Genomic DNA, 16,037 nt, shown 5'->3' on the forward strand with positions numbered 1-16,037 from the left:
TAACAACATTTCTTTAAAACCTGATGGAAAATAAACAATTTCCAGTAAAAAGGAAAGACACTATCTTTTGCTTTTTAAAAAAACAAAAAAGAAAAAAGTCATACTTCCTTCTTTTCTCATAAATACAGCTCTTCTCCCTTTTTTAAAATTAACGATGTTTCCCAGGTGCTGTGGAAGCAACTACATGCTAAGTAACACTAGGATTTATAATTATAAAATAAGGTCAAAGACTGATTTAACATCTGGGTTATTAATTAAATTTAATAATGATCTAATAAAACCAAAAGTTGAACTCAAAATAATGAATATCCCCAAAGATAGAGGTTCCACCAGATCTCTGATTAACAGTTCAAGTGTTTTAACGCTCATATGATAAATCCTTTTTTGCATTCTTGCTCATATCTATTACCTCTCACCCCTCCATTGCATACCTTTAACTATTGCCTGTCTCCATCTTTTCTACACCCTCCTTTTAGGTAGTTGTAGACAGAAATGAGATCTCCATTAATCTTCTCTCTTCAGGCTGAACAATTCTAGCCCCTGACCAGTTTGACTTTCTCCAGTATATAAATGATTTTCCTTTACCAAGGAGTGCGATAGCAGACCTAGCTATCAAGTTGTAGTTTCATAAATAAAGGGAAAGATATATGGGTCTCAAATGCAGAAGAAGATTCTTTTCAGCCTGGTGGCTATATTTCTTCTAATACAGCTCAGTGTGTAGTTGACTTGCTCTGTGGCGATCACCTGCTTTACGTGGTTGGAAAAGGTGTCAGGGAAGATTTACACCATAACCTTTTCAGATAGTGAAGGGAAGTTGACCAGTCTGTCTAGATTCTTCTCCTTCTTGAGTGTAGGTGTGATGTTTGCTTTTCCCACTACTCAGAACATGCCCAGCTGCCATGACTTTTCAAAGATGACAGACAGTGGATGCATAGTGAAATTGGCCAGGTCCCTCAGCACCCTTGTATGCATCCCATCTGATCCCACAGACTTTTGTCCAGTTGTTTTAAGTATTGTCTGAATTATTTCCCCGCTGTCAATGTTGCCACAATTATCTAAGCTATTTGAGGCTTCCTTGAAGATTCAAAATGAAACCAAAACAACTATTTTGGATCTAGAATTAGTTACAGTATAAATAAAAAAGTCATAGTCCTGTTCAACACCACTATATTGACTGAGACTAAGAATCATGAACAAGCAGTGGCATGAAATATGCCTGCAATCACAGAGACATTATCTACCTCCTTTCTAAAGCAGCATAGTGATACTTAAAATAGAGTAATAGTAGCATATGACTTAATAGTCCGTATTCATAATGTCATTTCTTATAGCTAGTATTCCACTGAATTATCCAATTTTCATGTTTGTCAAAATCAGTAGTTCAAGAATATTAGACGCACTAATTATTATTAATTGTATCAAATGCACAAATATGAAATATGATTAAATGCAAGACATTTGTATATGACAGAAACCAAAGGAAAGTTCTGAGAACACAAGTTTTCTTGGCACTTTGTAATCTAAAAAATACATATTTAGAAAAGTTAACTATATCTAATTGATATTTACTATTGGTGTTTGAGTCACAATTCAGAACCAAAATGCTTCTAGATCCATAAGCAGCAAATTCAGATTAGATATATACACAATATTTTTGACTAACATAAAATAGTCTAAAAAATATAGAATTAGTAATACTTGAGATAGAACTCATTGAAGTATTTTTTTTTCACACCTTATTCAATATAAGTTATATTAATATTTATTCAAAATATGAAAGAAGAGTAAATTTTTGCTTAACACCCCCCCAGCAGATTACTGGTTTATTAGAAAAAAAATGCAAGCTTCTTTAAGCATAGAATTTAGTTTCAGACCCAGACACCTAAATTCTTGTGGTAATAACATAGCTTACAACATGTAAACTGCTGTTTAATCTCCCATTATCGTGAACGAAGATGTAGCCAGTACAGTCAATGGAGCCTAGGGATCTATTTATTTCTTCCTAAAATAGATATCTGCTTTGAGAGAGCTGAATAGCTCTCTGTATCCATTGACTGTATTGACTAGATGACTACTGACTGAAGCAGGAGCTTAAACACCTAGCCCACATGTAATCATTTATGTTGCAGATATCTGAATTTAGTAGAATGACTTGGCTGTGCAAACATAGGTTCCCAATATCACCACAGTGATATCCTGCTCACATGCTTCTGGTTAAATATGTATCAGCCACAGCATAGTACACAATGGTATGATGGCACTAGAAGTTTAGGCTAAAGCATTTTTATGTGTCTTACTCCAGAGCTGAATCAAATTCGAAATCAGAGTGTGTTTTTCTTAGTTGCTAGCAAACTTCAAGCATGGACTAGTTGATGAGCAGCTTTATATATAATGGAAATATACGAGGTCTGGGATCGTGACTGAGTAACGGCTTTGGTGTTCTATGGGCTTAAAACAGTGTGATTATTCATGCGATTCCTTAATGTGGTTTGCTCTGGAGAGTGAGGGTGTGTGCATTCTCTCCTCATGAACATCAATGCTGACCAACAAGCAGTGAGGGATCGAGCTGGACTTCTCTGTAGACTTCCTTGTTGCTGGCTAGACCTACAGAAAGGAACTGCAGAAGCTGCATCCATCTGATCAAGCCAGGAGGCAACAGGAACTCAGAACACACTGGAGTCAGTTCTGAGCAGACTGAGAAGGAGCGCTCCCCTGGATCTTAAAGTCCAATGTAGTTAGCTGCACTTTTCTCTGCAGAGCAGAGATAAGAGATAAATACAAACTTTGGAAGACTCATAGATATATGAAATTGTATTCTTAGATGAAATGAAGAAGAATCTGAGTAAAAAATCTGAGTAATATTTCTTTTAATTTTGAATGTTTTTTTTTTTTTAATTGTCAATCATTCAAAACTCTCACATTCTTACTATTTACTTCTCACAATCAAATCACAGTGCAGGGCATGTTGCTTATGATTCAGCAAACTGCCATGTTTTCTTAACCCTTTGACTTTATATTTGCATTTTTTTATAACCTGGTCTTTCTATGTAAGCCTCATTGAGCATGGTCGCTGCTAGTAATCCACATTGTCTATGTACTGCTAGTATCTATGAGCCACTGCCAAATTCAGTAGGCTGGGAATACAGACATATGTAGTCACAGCAGTCTGCAGCAATGATGGCATCATGTTGATGTTACCTTCTTCAGTTGTACAGCTCATCAATTTATCTACGATAATCATGACAACCTTTGCAGCAGAAACTTTCATTCTGAAATTATTTTTAACTATCAAATAGTATCCATAAATGAATATTTCCAACCTTTAATCCTGTTTTAAAAATCTGACCTTTTCTCTAATGTTATGTTCTGTTGCTGGTTTTCCTCTTTATCTCTGTTTTCCATATAATTTATTGAGATACTTAGAAGCCATCAAACATCAACATGCTGGAAGATAACAATCTCAGCACAAATAAATGAAAAACAGTTTAGAAGAGGTGTCATTGCTTCACACAGAATAGAATATCTTCAGCAGAATGTGCTTTTCGATATTTAACATCAGCCACCAAATGTAAGTAGGTCAGCTTCTGTGCATACAAGATTTTTCTCCTAATTTCTTTGCATATACTAACAGCTTAAAGTAGTTACAAAATAAGTCTCTCTTGTGTGTTTTCACTGTACATTGCTGTGCATTTTGGCAATACAGTCCATGAAGTTCTACTTCTGGTGGGCAGAATTGTAAGCAATGTAAGCTATGTTCCAGCAGTTTAATTTTCTAGCAGCAGTAAGGAGCTGGATCTTTCAAAGAATTTGGATACAGCACTGGTTCTAATTAATAGTAGTAATCTCATGAACTTATTAGCTCCCACATTCTTCACCTTAGCTAGTCTTACAAAGACTTGATTAAAATAACCATCCACAATTCCTTCATTAACATGAACATCTGAAAATGATATACTGAATGACATTTTTCTCTTTCTGGAATATCTTTATTTTTTTAATATTGCTACAATGAGGTGATTCAGGTCTTTCAGACTTATTAGCAGACATTATTAAAGCAACAAAACAAAACAAACCAACTAACCAAAAAAAAAAAAACCCAGCAAAACCCCCCCTAAAAAACATCCAGCATTGAGCAAGTGTGTAATAACCAATCTTATCCAGCAAGATATTAATCAATTATTTGATTGAATTAACACATTTAGTGGTATAAGCTATGATCTTACCTCTTTAAAATGTTCAACTGTCTTTTAAATATCACTTTCCTTTTGAATTCCTGGGCATCTAATTTCTTATTTTTCGAGAATTACAGGATTATGTACTTTTTTCCAGTCACTCTTTGATATACATACAGAACTTCCACTTCAGTTTAACCTAGTTTTCTTTATTGAGGAAGACTGCCTGCCTTCTCCTAACCAATGCAAGTGTGATATTCATGTGACTTCAGTGATTTTCATTGTGTTACCTCAGCTCTGTACTGTGGTACTGCAGATGAGAGAGCAAATAATAGCAAATGTGAAATTAATGCAATAAATCCTTAGAATACTATATGTTTGGGGTTTTTTTTTATTCTAGATACAAAAAATTGCAAGATGTATGAGGTATAGATTTATATAAGCATCAAAGCCTTCCAACTATATGTATCTGAAAGAAGAATAGAAACAAAAAGAGCTCTGTGTCAGCATTCTCCATCAGGTGTGAGTGTCATGTCATGTTCTAAGGAATTTGAATGTGTGGGAGTTTAAGCCAGAAGAACTTGTTAAACAAGAGAATCCTACTCCACAAAATTGCAAAGTTCTTTCTGAATAAACTGTAAAAATAATTCTTTTTGTGTATAAATTTACAAACCCAAGTTATTCTAATGTTATAGAAATTACTGTTCATATATCCAATTTATGAATACAACGACTTCCTTTGTATCTTTAGTAATTACTTTTTTCTCTTGTCTTTGGTTTTGCCAAAATGAAACTAAAGGTGGACAAGGACTGCAGGTTTAGCATCATGTCAGACTACATTCTAAAACTCCATCAGAGCCAGGGATTCTAAAATTCATATTAATCTGTGCTTTGAGGTTTTTTTCATAACATACTTATAATACACTACCTCTTTTCCCAGCAATTTTTCAAGATATTTACCATCAGAATAAATATTGTGTTCCTGGGATCATAAAAGCACAAAGAACAGATTTGCTCTCATTTAGAATGCTCTTGCCATCTGCTAATCTGGTAGAATTTGGACTGATCAGGTAAAATAATTCCAGCAGAGTATTTCAGATATTATCCTCTTCCTCCTTCATAAAATGAACTGTTTACTTGCCCCTTTATGTCCCTTGACATCCTTAAGTTTAGTAATTTTGATTGGATTAAGAAAATCAAAAGTAAATTCTCAAGCAGGAAGGATCAGAGTAATCCACCTTTCTTATGAGAAGGGAGATGGACTTAGAAGAGTGGAAGGAGAATAAAAAGAAAAAAATAATTCTTACAGAGGGTGTGGAAAGTGTTGGACAGGATGGTTCTTGGCACCCAATCAAAAGAGAGAGACAATTCCTAAAAGGATGTTCTGGGGCAGGCATGTATTTATTACAAAACACAATACTGAGGTAGTAACGTCAATTTCTCTATAGGATATCTAGGAGTCCAAGGCTTAGCCCCCTGGGTGTGTCAGCCTATGTAGAGACTACAAGAGGATTGCACCGTCATACATATCATCATTGTTTTCATAGAAATGAGCACCCTGGCAAAAGCAGAAAAAACCTTTAGAATTAATTTTTTACTCTAATACCATAGTACCTACATTGGCTGATTGACACTGTTCCCTAAAACAGCATAGCTCTGTAGCCCCTAATCTCAGAGTGAAATTACCTGGAGTAGGAATGTGTCCTAGGGAAATGTCACTATACAGTTTCTGCGGTCTAACACTCTTCCCAAGCATTCGTTGTTGGCCACTGGACTAAATGGACCTTTGATCTGGAATAGTAGAGGCATTCTTAAGTTCTCATATAGCTTGGCTCAGAAGCTAATTAGTGATGGCAAATGGCATGATCCTAAGTAATTATCTGAGACTGCTGCTACTCAAACCATCCAGAAATCGCCATCTGACATCTTCTTTCATTGTTTAGAAGAGAACAAGTCTGTGGAGCTTTCAGGGAAGAGGAGGGAGCTGAAGTTCAAAGTGTGATGAATGTTATAACTGATTGGTTTGTTTAGAGATTCTGTATATGCGTTGCACATTACTCTTGTGGAAAGGATATCATTAAACAGCAGGGAGAGAAGTGGCTTGTCCTAATCCTAGGTGCTGCATTCTGGTTTCAGAAGATGTCGATTTACAATAGTTGAGCAGGTGTATCTAGGAGTGCTCAGAATCACGTGCATGCAAAATCCCAGCAAAAATTCAGTATTAAGAGAAAAGCAGAGATCTTGAATTCACAAGAAACACTGTAGATATCCTCATAACTGAAAAGTCATAGTAGTGAACTTAAACAAGGCTGGGCTAGATCAACAGACATTGACAGTAACGGGTAGAGGGCATATTTGTGAACGAATCCTTTCTTTTAATTGCCTCTTGAGATCAAGGATTTGTCTTTTAAGAAATCATTATTCTAATTTCTGTTCTAATAATACATATCCTAAGAGATTAAAAATCAGTTTCTTGACTTTCATATAAGCAATTCAGTCTTAAGCTCTTACCAACCCAGTTACATCTTTATCATACCAGAAACATATAATAAAATTGTCTTAAATCCATAACCTGCCTTTATTGTTGTATAGTCATTCAAAATCCTAAGTATGTCAGCGCTGGGGACATTGTTGAGGCATCCAGACAGCTTGATTAGGAGACAAGAAGGACTACAAGAAAAAGAGCTGAAGCATGACTGCTCAAGTGGATACCTCGATGTTGTGAGTTAACGCTGGTAGGAAGCTCACCCTCACACAGCCAAATGCTCACTTCCTTGCAGTCAAAAGGGGGGCAGAATTGGAAGGGTAGAAGTGAGGTAACTTGTGGGTTGAGGTAAAGACAATTTAATAGGTAAAGCAGAAGTTGCATACATAAGCAAAACAAAATAAGGAATTAATTCACTGCTTCTCATTAGCAGTCAGGTATTTAGCCATTTCTGGGAAAGCAGGTGTTCATCATCCGTAATGGTGACTTGGGAAGACAAAGGCCATATCTCTGAACATCCTTCGTCCCTCCTTCTTAAGGTCCTTTCCAACCCTAACTGTTCAATGACTCTATGATTCTTCCCTCAGCTTTTACTGCTGAACATGACAACATATGGTACAGCGTATGCCCTAAGCCAGTTGGGGTCAGCTGTCCTGGCTGTGTCCCCTCCCAACTTCTTGTGCACGCCTGGCCTACTTACTGGCTGGGCAGCACGAGAATAGAGAAGACCTTGACTCTGTGTAAACACTGCTTGCAATAGCTAGATGATTGGTGTGTTATCTGCACTATTTTGGTCACAGATCCAAAACGTAGCACCATATGAGCTACTATGAAGAAAATTAACTCTATTCCAGCCAAAACCAGTACCCAGGCACTTGTAAGTCTAGAAAAAGGGAGAGTATATTTATCTGCAGACTCATAGGTACCTTGAAAATCCAATCTCTTCTGAAAAATATATACCCATCTCCCCTGACAAAACTAGGCACTGTTTTGGGTTTTTTTTTTTATTATTATTATTTTATTTCAACAGCAGATATGCAGAACTGAAGAAAAAAAAAAACCCCTGACCAGCAGGCAAGGGTCTGTCTCATGTAAGATGCGTAAACCACAGAACCATAAGAAGGCCTGTGTGGAAAGGTTGCTTTGGGGAGTGTTCCCATTACAGCTCTCACTTTACTTTGAAAACCTCTGTTTATCCTCATTCTTCTGTGGAGTCTCCAATTTCTTTGTGCCTTGACACTGGCCCAGGCTAAGGTCTCTGTCATGAGACATGCCAAAGACCAAAGTAGAAAGACTGCTTGTAGGAGATCTCATATAACAGCTCTTTGGAAACCTCCCTGAGGCTGAGATTGTTTTATCTTCAGGGTCCTGAGTGCACTAACAGACCTCAATTGTCCAGTGCAACTTCAGGTGAGTCCTCCACCCAAGCACCTTCTAACCCACTGGCCTAGGAGCTACATTTAAAATCAGGCCTGAGGCTTGCTCCTTGCATGTATGCATGCGGGCATGTATTTATTTCACATATATATAAACTATAACACTCAGCAAATAAAACCTATATCCTAATTTCTTTGTGCTACCAAACAGAAAGCTATGTAAAGATATTTCTAAATGTATTCTTAGTTTAACTTAATGGCAACACTAAGTATCAAAACCATGAGGAAATTATCCTGAATCTTTTTAACATTTCAGAGTGACCTTTTTTAAGCCTTTTTTTTTCCCTTTTAAGTGAAAAAAAAAAAAAAAGGACTGAATAGATGAAGTGAAGGGAGAATGGCTTACATAGTCCTTTAGATTTGCTAATACAAGTAATGTTGCCATGGTAGTCACTTCGCTTTGTACAGAGACTACTGTGAAAACTAAAGAGGTAATTGAAGTGTAATTTTTGTTCTGTTGACAATTTTCTATTTTTTTTTTTATTTCTATTTTTCTCTTTGGAAATAAAGAAAACTTTGCTCTACTGCATAACATTATTGCACAAAACCTAATGATAGTTTTGAGACCACGTAGAGCATGTTTGAAGAACTTTTGTACAGGGAATTGGCTTCCCAGGTGGGAAGCTAGCCAGGAAGCTGGGCAATTGGAGCAGTCTGCCAGGTTGGAAGCAGGATAGCTGGGCGGACCTGACAACCTTGAAGTCCAGTGAGATGGGCAAGCTGCCTATTCACCCACCATGATGCCAGCTGGCATACAAGGGTAGGAGGAATGCCTCTCTGTCTGCCTGGTTTCCATAAAAAATGCAGAGGAACAAACCTGTTCGCAAGGAAAACACAATTTTTGTGGAACCAGAATCATCAGATGGGAAATTGTTTTGGAAACTGTTCAACCAGGTGTTTTGATAGCCATGAGAAACGTAGTGTCAGGGAGCATCACCAGAAGGGCTGCTCCACAGGGGAGGACAAGCCAGGAGTCAAGGCTCTCCATTGCACAGGCAGGGCAGTGTCTTCACCACTGTGCTGTGCCTCATGGTCTGAGCAGAGTCAGGGTGTTGCTTGTGGTGGGATTCACTGACAGTCACAGACAAGTTGAGGTAATCTCTCACTGGGACCCATCCACAGAGCCCAAGCAGGGCCAGTCAGCACAAAGCTATCTATAATAAAGGACCCAGGAGGCAGGCCTTGGGGTCCTTCCAAGAAGATCAGTGCAACAAGGCACAGGGCTGGGAAGAAGCATTGTACCTCAGGCCAGGACTGGTTGCCCATACTAGGGCTTATATGGAGCTCCCAAATAAAATGAACAGAGAATGAATGGATAAGGAACTCAGGTGAGGCTGTTAATGGCAGCTAGGGCCGATCGTATACATTTCAGACTATGGCTTGTAAAATCTAATTTTAAAACCTATGAAAAAAAAGTCTATACTGTCTTTGAAGATAACTCTGTACTGTAGCATGTCTTTCTAATGATTGACTAGTCTCTCTAAGAAAGCAAAATACTTAGCTGTATGCCTAATATTAAGCCACTAAGGTTGATGAGTGCTTAGGGCATTCTGTTGGCTTTAGTTATTCTGAATACCATCAGGAATAGGGGTTACATTTCCAAGTAGCATAAACTGCAATGAAGAGGTTACAATGATTTACCCAAAGTATTATGTGAGTTCCTGAAAATAACACTTCCAATGCTAACTAACTTCTCACTGAAGTCACCAGGGTTTAAATGGATGCTTACACTGACTTATTTTCACTTCTACCTGTTTCTCTGAAAAAGGACTAATATAAATGTATGCCTGAAACCGGGCACTTCATTGAATCAAACCCTGGAAATTTTTATTGACTGAGATTTTTGATTTACAATGAAATTTGCTTTGCAAAAAGAAGTTGTGAACACCTTATTATACAGATGCAGCAGGATTTCCTTTCTTTCCTCTGTCTCCTTCCATCCCTCTTATTTTTTCATCTGAAGGTTAATTTTACTTCTTCAGATCTTTAGCCTGTTCTCATTTAAATCTGCCACCTAACTTGTGGAGGTAAAAATGTAAAAGTTCTACATACGCAAACTTTATATTCACAATTGAGTAAGATTCAATTTGAATATGCTGCACTTCTTTCAGCTATGTAATATTATCAGTACCAGAGTGAAAAACAAAAGAATGCAGGAGGGCAAGGCCCTAGAAAATAGGGGGTTTTAATAAAGATTTTGGAAATGGGTATGTGTATGTTTCCCATAACAATTAAGGAGTAGAAGTAACTGTAGATGTCTAGCTGGCAGAGTTCCGTTTGGAATAATTATTTAGACAATGCAGTGATTTTTATTGCACTGTATTACTCATTCATGTCTTAAAGAACTTAGGGCCTGATTTTCAGAGTTATGGAAGGGCCTAAACATGTATTTAAGTAAGTTTCTGAAGGAACTTCCAATGTCTGGTTAATTCGTCCTGAAAATCCCACTGTCTATCTGAATCCCTCAGCATCTAAATACTGAGAAAAAAATCTGTCTGCTCCAGATCTGCATAATCCTCTAGTAATTTCCACTCCTAAGCAGTGTGATAAGTGACAGACTTTATCGCCAGGTAGGGAGGCAAAGTGTGATTCCTATAGCTATTCAGTTAGGGTCTGAATGTCAGTCCTGTGGCACTCCTACAGATGGGAGAACTGCACACTGTCCTGTCCCTGTTTCCTGGAAATAATCTAACTTCAGTGCTTGATTAACCAGAATTACCACTGTATTGGGTGTAAAAAAAAAAGTTTTTGCAGCAAGGGGCCTGCTCTGTGGGAAGAAAGGAGAGACTGCCCAATCCCACTGGCTCCAATGGACCCATCGCAGGACACAGCTGAGTCCATCAGCAAAACTGGTGGTGCCTCTGGAAAAAATTATTGAAGAAAGATCAGAAAAAGCTGGACAGGCAGAGGAAGAGGGAAAAAAGAGTGAAAAACCACAGCGCAAGCACCAAGGTCAGAGAAGAAGGAAGAGGAGGAGGAGGTGCTGCAGCCTGTGAAGGGACTCCAAGCTGGAGCAGATGGATATTTCCTGAAGGAACTGCAGCCTGTAGAGAACCCATGCTGGAGCAGATTTTTTCCTGAGGAACATCAGCCTGTGGGAAAGCCCACATTGCAAAAAGGGAAAGTGTGAGAGGGAAGGAGCAGCAGCAAGAAAATGCTGTCTTCTAACCTCTGCATACATCCCTCCCTGCACTGTTCATGGGCAGGGCAGAGGAGTCTGGAGTGAAGGACTGAAGCTGAGTTTTAAAAAAGTTATTTTAATGTCTGTCTTTGTTTCTTACTACTCAAATCTATTTTAATAGGCAATAATTTAAATTAATGTTTTGTCCATGACTTTAACTGGTAAGAAATCTCCCTGTCTTTATATCAAACTGTGAGCTTTTCATCATCTTTTGTCCACCTATCCTGCTGAGGAAGGGAGTGAGTGAGCAGCTGGGTAGACATTTGGCCCTTAGCCAGGGCTAATCTGCCACAACCAGGAAAATCATATTTAACTAATTTCCTCTCTTTAGGAGAAGGAAGAAGGCTCCTACAGTGACTTTGTAGCATGATTTGGATCCTCTTCATTTTCTAATTCTGCATCTTCAGATTTTAATGTTGCAAAATTAAATGCATCTTCCTACTTTTCAAGAAAGACCAAACCTTTTAAAGAAACTTAACTTTTTATGAGTTAAGATGTAAAGCCCATTAACACTGCTATAAACCTTTTAATTTACTTTGGTAGGCTCTGAATAGGACACCCAATCATAGAATCATAGAATAATTAGAGTTGGAAAGGACCTTAAGATCATTTAGTTCCAAACTCCCGGACATGTGCAGGGGCACCTCACACTAAACTATGTCGTCCAAGGCTCTGTCCAACCTGGCCTTGAACACCGCCAGGGATGGAGCATTCACAACTTCCTTGTGCAACCCATTCCAGTGCCTCACCACCCTCACTGCAAAGAACTTCTTCCTTATATCTAATCTAAACTTCCCCTCTTTAAGTTTGAAGCCATTACCCCTTATAACAAAGAGTCTCTCCCCAGCATCCTTATAGGCCCCCTTCAGATACTGGAAAGCTCCTATGAGGTCTCCACATTTTAAGAAAATACAATTTCCAAAGAGCACTGTGATAAGTAATACAAAAGTTATAGAAACAACTTACTAATTAATATAATTCAACCACCCTCATGGCAGTGGGTTTGGAACTAGATGATCTTAAGGTCCTTTCCAAACCTAACTATTCTGTGATTCCATGATTCTATAATACAACATAATTTTAAATAAAGGATACCACTGTATAGGGAGATCAGTCACTTTTTCTGTATCTTTAATTAGTGTTTTGGAAACATGAAGGTCTGAATTTCTAACAATGAGAATGTATTTAAAAAATGCATTTTGCAGATCTTGAGCCTCTTCTTGCAGCTAGCTAAATCTTTATCATTGTGTGGATTCCAAAAACTGTGAAGCCACTGGTCTCAGTCAAAAGCAGAGGGGTTTCCACTGCTACTGGGAGTGTGCCCACGTGAAACATGCTTCCCAGTTATTATTTCATATTTTTCTGCCATATTTATTTTTATGAACAGAGTGAATATAGTGGAAGGTATAAACGCAGTGGTATAAAAGGTGGAAAGGTAGGTGTTTCTTCATTTCTTTAAAAAGTTACCAAAATGAAGAGGAAATGCTTATCTTCCAGTCTTTATAGTCATATCTGACACATTGCCTCAGATACTGTAGTTTCAAGATATAGTGAAAAAGAGTAAGAAATTAAACAACCCAAAGAAAAAGAGACACTGTTCTATTTCATGTGTTAACTGTGATGCATCATAAAGTGCCATAGAAACTTACAAATTTTATTAAACCTTTATAAACCAGTGGTTAATTTACCAAGTCTAAAGGTTACATAAGATTGTATAAAATAACATTATTAAATCATGCCACATACAGAGATCTTGTTTCACTATTTTTTTGAAGTTTCCAGAGTTTGTGCATTATGAGTAGCATTCCAGGAATACATGTAAACACTTAAGCAATACAATAGAGATGCTTTATCCTTAATGTCTATCCTAACACTTCATTAACGGCAAAATCATACCTGGTTGTCCTCTCTGTTGAGATAACTAACTCTGTGAACAAGAAGAAAGCAGTGTACATTGTACATCTTAATTTCAGCAAGGCCTTTGACATGGTCCCCCAGAGCAACCTTATAGCTAAGTTGGTCAAATAGGAGGAACTCAGTAAATGGACAACTAAGTGGAAGTGAGTGAAAAATTGGCTTTTCCTATTAGGCTCAAATCAGCAGTACAAAGTCCAACTGTCAGCTGGTTACTAATGATGTCTCTCAGAAATCAAAACTGTGACCTTTTTAAATCTGGACAATAGGAACAGCCAGATTTGTGGCACAGAAGTTGATATGCTGGAAGACAGGGCTGGTGTTGAGAGGGACCTGATAAATAGGACTAGACAGATGGGCTGCTGGGAACCTCAAGAAGTTCAAAAAAGGTAAATGCAAAGTTGTTCACCTGAGGAGAAATGCACCAGTATGCACCAGTACATACTTCAGACTAGGTGACTGGAAAGCAGCTTTGTGGAAAAGGTCCTGGGGGTCCTGATGGGCACTATATGGAACAGGGGCAATGTACCCTTCGGGGGTTAGCAAAAGTGGAGCCAGAAGGTAGAGGAAGGTCATCGTTCTCCTTTGTCGCACCCTGCTGAGACCACATCTTGTCCATATCTGGGCTCCCCAATAGAAGAAAACATTGAGTTCCCAGAGCTCTCGCTTGGTGCCATGACCTTGCCGGCAACAAATATTTACGTACTAACCTTTATAAACATTGGCTGTAAGAAAGGGGAACTCAGCTTTATTGGAGGAAAGAATTGAAAAATATTTACATGTAGATTAGTAATCACAGCAATCTAAAAGTAGTATGAAGTAAACAGTGAGAGTAGATGAAAAAACTGGATGAAATAATCAAAACTAGTATGTAATTGGATGACCCATGTACTGTATTGGAGCTACTAAGAAGAAAAATACCCGTTACAGCTGAAAACAGGACAAAGATACCATGATGATCAGGCCACCAGAGCAGACGGCATTGAAGAGAGGATTGAGGACCTTGGATTCTCTAGCCTTAGGAAAAAAAGGATCTGGACATTCTTAATGTTGTCTGTATCACTATACAAGTGCAAGTTGATGATTGAAGGTGTAGAACAGAGTCTGCTCTTCTCAGAATGGAGCAGCAAAAACATGAGAGGGAACAGAGAAAAGTTGAACATGGGATATTCCTAATTCAAAAGTACAGAAAATGTACTTTTTTTCCCCCATGTGGGTGATCAAACACTGGAATTGATGCCCAGAGTGTTTGTGGGGTCTTCATTCTTGGAGGTACCCAAAATCAGAAGGCTTGAGAAACCTGCTCTGATTTGATATGCTTTGAGCAGTGGGCTGGACTCAATGACCTCTGAGGACCCTACCAACCTGAGTTCTTCTGTGATTCTGTATCTAGACATCTAAGAGCCTGATTTGCTCTTCACAATTCTGATCTCTGTGTGTGCAATGCTCCTTGGTATACAAGCTCTCCGTAAATTCCTGAATCTATCTTTTCACTTCTGCACTTAAGATCTGTGTTATTTCTGCCTGAAGACAAACAAAGCTGGTTAATTCAGACATGCAGCACCAGGCCTGAAAGTCTACAACCCAAGAACTTAGATATATATTTTGTACAAAACAAACACAAGATAAATAATTCTAGTGTTCCATATAACACTTCATCTTTATATGAGAATTGAGAAGCAGTAAAGAATCGGCTGATAAGTATACTTATCACTCCTGGTTTCTTTTGGACAGGAAAGAGTCAATGGATCAGAAAAAGGATTATGGGATTTATCCTATCTAGTCTCAAAAAAGCAATTGTAGTTGCTGGACAATCTGAGTAGATGTCTAAACTAGACATACAGTAGTAAAGACTTACTTGTTTGTGCAATCGTATTTGTTTTGTAAAATACGATTAGTTTCATTTACATTATTAGACATATTAAGTAAACTTCTGCTTGAAGAATATGAACTTGTGAGTTTCCTGTAGCTTGATCCCAGACTCTTCAAAAAATTGACTCAACACATCTCAGGACTGAGAAGAGCTCCATAAGAAAGATATCCTTTCTGTATTTTTCCAGCAAAGTCTGCTTCTTGGATATATTGTATGCAACTTGAGCTTCATATACATTTATAAAAACACAACTCTTCTTTTTTTTTTTTTTATTTAACTTCTGAAGTGTCTTCAGCTCAATATCTTTTGAAAAGAGTTAACAGCCAAACAAGCATAATTTGATAATTATTTGTGAATTTTTGTGATCTATGTTATGTAAGAAGTCATACAAGGTAATAGCAGTATCAGTCATGGTCCTTTAGTGACATGACAAGGGGCAGCCTCTTTAAGCTAAAAGAGGGTAGATTTAGACTGGACATAATGCTGAAATTTTTTACGATGACGATGATGAGGCACTAGCACAGGTTGCCCAGAGAAGCTGTGGTTGCCCCATCCCTGGTAGTATTCAAGGCCTGGTTGGATGGGGATTGAGCAACCTAATCTAGTGAAAGATGTCCCTGCACATGGCAGGAGGGTTGGACTAGATAATCTTTGAAGGTCCCTTCTGATGCAAACCATTCTATGATTCTGTGATTTTTGAGTAAAAGAAACTGTAGTTTGTGCCTTCTTCAGAAAATCATTTTCCTAAAATTAGTGTAAAAGTGGTGGTAAAAATCTTTTAAAATTATCTTTTCTTCTAAAACATTGTGAAGACATTTCCTTGTCCCAACAGTTCTAATATTGAAAGACATGTAATTATATTTATAAAATCCAAACCAAAACTTTATTATGAATAAGTTTCATGAGCAGTAAAAATGAACAAGACATTATCTGAGTTGCATATTGAATATCAAAGAAAAATGAATGTTAAATTGGG

The sequence above is a fragment of the Strigops habroptila genome, chromosome 2, assembly GCF_004027225.2.
Source record: "Strigops habroptila isolate Jane chromosome 2, bStrHab1.2.pri, whole genome shotgun sequence".
In the NCBI taxonomy this organism is placed as follows: Eukaryota; Metazoa; Chordata; class Aves; order Psittaciformes; family Psittacidae; genus Strigops; species Strigops habroptila.